Below are 5,360 nucleotides of genomic sequence, written 5' to 3' on the forward strand. Positions count from 1 at the left end.
AATTAGAAACTAAAAAATATTTTTCTTTTCTTCTCAGCGCCAAACAAAGACAGGACAGGAATGGGGAGTGCAGTCTCAGCTGTCGCAGAGTCATCGCCTGCCATGATGGTGACTGGTTTGTGTCATTTTCAGCAGGTTTTCACAGAGGGTCTGTGGGGTGGGAGGTATAATGCAGCTCAGAGCCTCTGGGGCTCATGTTGGTGCTGAGGGCTCCTCTGGATGTCAGTGAAGTGAGAGGTGTGTCGGGGTCTTAAAGCACTCTGGGTTAGTCCGTCTCATGCATGTTTTGTCTCGGCTGCATGTGGGATGGGAAAATGGCCTTTTGTTTTATGAGAACACATTTTAATACATCATTGTGAGGTAACTTCTCTGATTTAAATTCTGTTGTAATGATGTCACAATATGCATGAAATAAACTTGACTCATATTTTGTCTATATGAGGTTTTGAAACAATTGGAGGAATGTTGGGAATTCATAAAGCAGCTGAGGCTCCTCAGTTGTTCCTGTCACATGACAGCCGAACATCATATCTCCTTGCTGTCATTTAAAGCTTTAGGGCTGCTGTTTCCCTGTGTCTTTTTTCTCCAACAGCCGCTCATCCATTTTTTCTTTAACTCTGACTGTGGGCTAAATTAAAAATCCCTTCCTCAAATATGTTTTTGGTTACATTTCTGCAATGTTTAAACTTGACTTCATGGAGCGATTCGCATTCAGAGTTTCGCTCAGGAACAGCCATGTTGCATTCATCTTAAAGTTCGAGTTTAAGATGTGGAAAAAATGCATTTAATGAGTACTTAAAGAGATTAAAACTTTAGTATTTGTTTCATACATTTTAAATTAATTATGAATAAAACATTTGACAAATTTAAATAAAAATTTTCAAAGGTCAAACATTTACACAATGAATAATCTATAGTTTTAGTTGTGTTTTATGTCTAAATAGTCAAATTACAAATGTCTGTGAGTTCTTACAGCTCCATAAATTATTTTTCGTCAGAATTTATGATTTGAAACCCTCAGATGAACAATGTTTGACGAATTAGAAGTCCAGACTTAAAGCAGCATCAGAACATTTGCTCCCATTGTTGACCTGGTTTCATGACAGCCATGTTCTGCTTACACACTAACAGCACTGTTCCATTGTATTTTTCCAAAGCAGGTTGATTGAATTAGGCATGACAATAAAAAACAAACATAAAAATCATACCAAACATTAAAACAGAAATCTGACACAGTAAATACAGTACAGGTTTGAGTAAAAGACATCTCACCCCAGAAGCTGGATAATCATTGTTAATTGTTTTAATCAGTTAATTGGATTAATTATTCAAAAACAACTTTCGAGCAGTTAGAAAAAATGTGTTTGAAAAATTCACCACACAGAAGATGTTAATTCATGTATGTCAAACTCAAGGCCCGTGGACCAAATGGGGCTCACCAAGGCAATTTATGTGGCCCGCAAAACTTTCAAAGATGTATTTTGAAAGAAGCGTATGCTGCTTTAAAGTCGGCATTCAGCATAAACTACATCTCCCATAATGCATGTCGATACGTTTACCCATGAAATGGCATCAAACCACTCGGTGGAGGTGAACAGAATTCAAAACAAACAGCTGGCAAAATTTGCTGGGGAAATCTATATCTTGCTGCATTTTAACCGGCTAGTTTTGCTGCAGCCGTACTGGGAACAGATGTACCATTTAACATAATTTTCTTAGGTAAATCCATTCTGTTTGAGTGTTATTTCCCACTTACACATAATAAATTTAAACTGGAACTGTGGGAATTTCCTGTCGTAAAGTGGGAAAGTTCAGAATTTAAGGCAGCAGCTCCTCACCACAACTCAGCAGTGAGCAAAACTCTCTTAATTTTAATAGTATGTCTATATTATTTGTTTCACATTTAGTTATAATACTTTTTATAATACAGTGTCTTCTGGTCCACCACTGGTTTGGGAAGAATGTGATTGAAGCATCCTGAAATAGAGACATTCATTAAGTTTTGCCAGTTTGTTGTTATTATTTGTTTATTTTATTTTTTCATTACAGGTATATGAGGAGAGTTGGCCAGTCTGGGTGCCTAAGGGGAAGAGAGGAGGACGAGTAAGATGATAGTGAAGAGCGAGCAGGCAGGTGAGTGTGAAAGCTGAGGCTTATGCAGATCAGAGGTGAGTACTGGTTTTGGTGCAGGAGGCTTTCCGAGGTTTTCAACAAAAGAAGTTTCAAATGAGTGTTGAAAGCAGCTCCAACATGCTGAGGAAGAGCAATTTTCAAATTCATCTTTTCAACAGGTGCTTGTTCAGGAGAAATGCAACGACCACTGGAGTCAGAGAGGGAGGCACCAGCACCTGCTGGGTGATCTCAACATGGCTGCTCACAAACTCCACCAAGGAAAGGAGAATAGAAAGGATAAAAAGGAAAGGAACAAAGGTTTAAAAAAAGTGGCAAAATGATTAGTGGCAGAACAATGAGACCCCATAAAGCCACATGGGCATCCATTAAAATGTGGCCTTTTTATAAACTGCATTTTATAAAAATGGCTCACGTTTAACATTATTATTGGCTCATTTCTCTCTACCTGAAGTCGAGTCTGCAGCTGCTGTTCCCTGCAGGAATTTCTACAAGCACCAACGTCACCAGAGAGGAAATATCTGACAAATGGCAAATCACTATTTGTGGCTTGGAGAGAAAAAAGGAACAGCAGATTTTTATGTTCAGCTTTAAATTTGTTTCACATGAGCTGAGCACACACACGGTGCATCAGCAGATACTCTGATGAAATTAGGCAGCAATAAGGGAGAAGAGAGAAAAAAAGAGAGAAAGAGAGGCAGTGGTTGTACTGATGTTTAATTCAATAAACAGAACCAAGGAGGGGCAGACAGAGGAGAGGCTGTGCTGCCTTCATCTTTCAGCTCTATATCTGGACGAGGAACCCACGAGAGAGACACACAGGAGCGAAACTTCATCCATCATCCAAGCAGCGGCCGAATGGAGACACGTAAACCTGATGTTTTACATCCGCACGAGGAAACTATTTCATCCCTCGTTCTGAGGAAAACTTTTCAAACATTAAAACATCCATTTCAAAGAAGTTTAGGGAAAATAAAGTTTGGAGTTTGTTGTTGTTGTTGGCATACTAAAATATGAGCTAACCTATTTTGACCAACTGTGCAAAAATCATCCATCAAACCAAGTCTTAAACAATATTATCTTGTTTTGAGACTGATATACTGAGCAAGAGCATTATTTCATGAAGTTAAATGATCTGCCATGAAGTAAGACAATTGTATTTGGCAAGAATTCTTGAAATAAGGAAAAAGAATTATGCTAACGTTCAGCTAACAATTTATCCAAAGACATCCATAAAAGGATTTAATTATTGTCTTACAGCAAGCAGCTGAGAAGATCTCTGAGAGAAAATGATCATTCCTAATCTTTTTTAATCACAAATTGTTGCAATATTTGGACCTACTTTTGATTTCAAGAAATCACTAAGATATTTATTTCTTAAATTTTTATAAACATCTGATTTTTCAACCATTGTGCATTCCTGTAATGCTACTTTTCAGTTTAGGATTGTTCTCAGTAAGATTTGATTCAGGTTTTTTTTTGTTTTGTTTTGTTTTTTTAGAATCTAATATCTTCATTAACTAAATAAACCTTATTTGTTTCTAACTTTTCTGTCTTTTCCCCGACTGACCTTCCATCTTCAATCCTCTGTGGTTTTTATTATGGAATTTTTTATGATTGCTGACAAGATAAACAAACATCAGAATCCTTTAGAGCATTCCGGACTTACTGTACAGTTAGGGGGAAATCCTAATCATGCAAATTACATCTTGTTTTCTTTTTCTGCTATCATCTCTTTAATATATTTTGATCCCTTGAGTCATCTCCTTCAACTGCGTGGCCAACTCCTAATTTACTGCACTACAGTGATCTTCACCTCGGTTTAAACTCTCCGTCAGCTCTCAACCATGTGAGCGTATTCTTCGCACAAATCACATCAAAAGCTCAAAAGAAGCACAGCTGCACAAGAACCACTGAGTAGCCAGATGACCATTTACTTTTTAGCTCCGGTCACGTTTCTTCTGCAAAGTTCAGAAACAATTTAAGGTAAAGCTTAGATCTTTATTTTTATCCAAGGAAGAAGAATGGGTCAAACAGGATGGATGGATGGATGGATGGATGGATGGATGGATGGATGGATGGATGGATGGATGGATGGATGGATGGATGGATGGATGGATGGATGNTGGATGGATGGATGGATGGATGGATGGATGGATGGATGGATGGATGGATGGATGGATGGATGGATGGATGGATGTGCTGACACAGTGCTTGTTTCCAAATGTCCCAACTTCAGTCGACCAAAGAAATATTTATTCATATTATATTTTGCAAAAAGTAGATTTGGAAGCCAACACCTGCATCCTTTACATATCACCCACAACTTAACTCCATCCCATCTTATTGTAAAATGATTTCAGTTTAAAACGCTAGCATGAAAAAGACGAGCAGTGTTCATTCCTTCAAGGGGCCTTTTTTGTAACGGTGGTTTGCAGGCATCAGACTGTAGAAATAGGAGGTGTAGAGCAGCAGATAAGTGAAACAGTCTTTCAAATTATGATGCATAAAATTGGCCCTGATTGTACTTTTTAGAAAACAAAAATCTGACCATGCAAAAATTCGAAATAGCAGCCATTTTTTAAAAGATGTCTTCCTGGCCGATGTCCAAATCATAGTGTTTTTATCTAGTTATTAAAAGCAAATGATCTTTTTACACAAACATGTAGATTTCAAATTTTAAGCTTAAATCATACTCAAATTTTTATTTTTTTTTTGTAATATCCAGATGATATGATCACACCGGCGCCTCTTCTGGTATTCTCAAAAAACATAATCGTCTTCAGATGTTCCTGAATAAAGTAATTTAGAATATTTTAAAAAGTCCCAGCTCTTATAAGTCACTTTGAGTTGGAACAGGTTGACAGGCTTCCAGTTTATCTCGGAGTAAAGCAACACAAATGCTTTCATACAATACACTGCTCGGCCAAACACCCTGCTTTCTAACTGCCTCTGTCAAGGTTAAAAAAAAACCCAACCTAATTCTCAATCTACACCATTGTCTTTATTGTTCACTTCTACAAAATCTTTGGAACAGTCCTCTTTTGGTTACACTAGAGCTAGAGCATATACAGTTAAATTAATGTAAAATTACTTTCAAATCAACGGTCAAAAGTTTTTTATTCATGTCTTTTATCATGATCTAAATTATAAGAGTTTTTTTTTTTTGCTTGCTTATTTTATTTACAGCCCCTTGTTTATTTCCCATTATTTAAGCGTTACAGTTGATT

The sequence above is a fragment of the Austrofundulus limnaeus genome, unplaced genomic scaffold (genome assembly GCF_001266775.1).
Source record: "Austrofundulus limnaeus strain Quisiro unplaced genomic scaffold, Austrofundulus_limnaeus-1.0 Scaffold296, whole genome shotgun sequence".
NCBI lineage: Eukaryota > Metazoa > Chordata > Actinopteri > Cyprinodontiformes > Rivulidae > Austrofundulus > Austrofundulus limnaeus.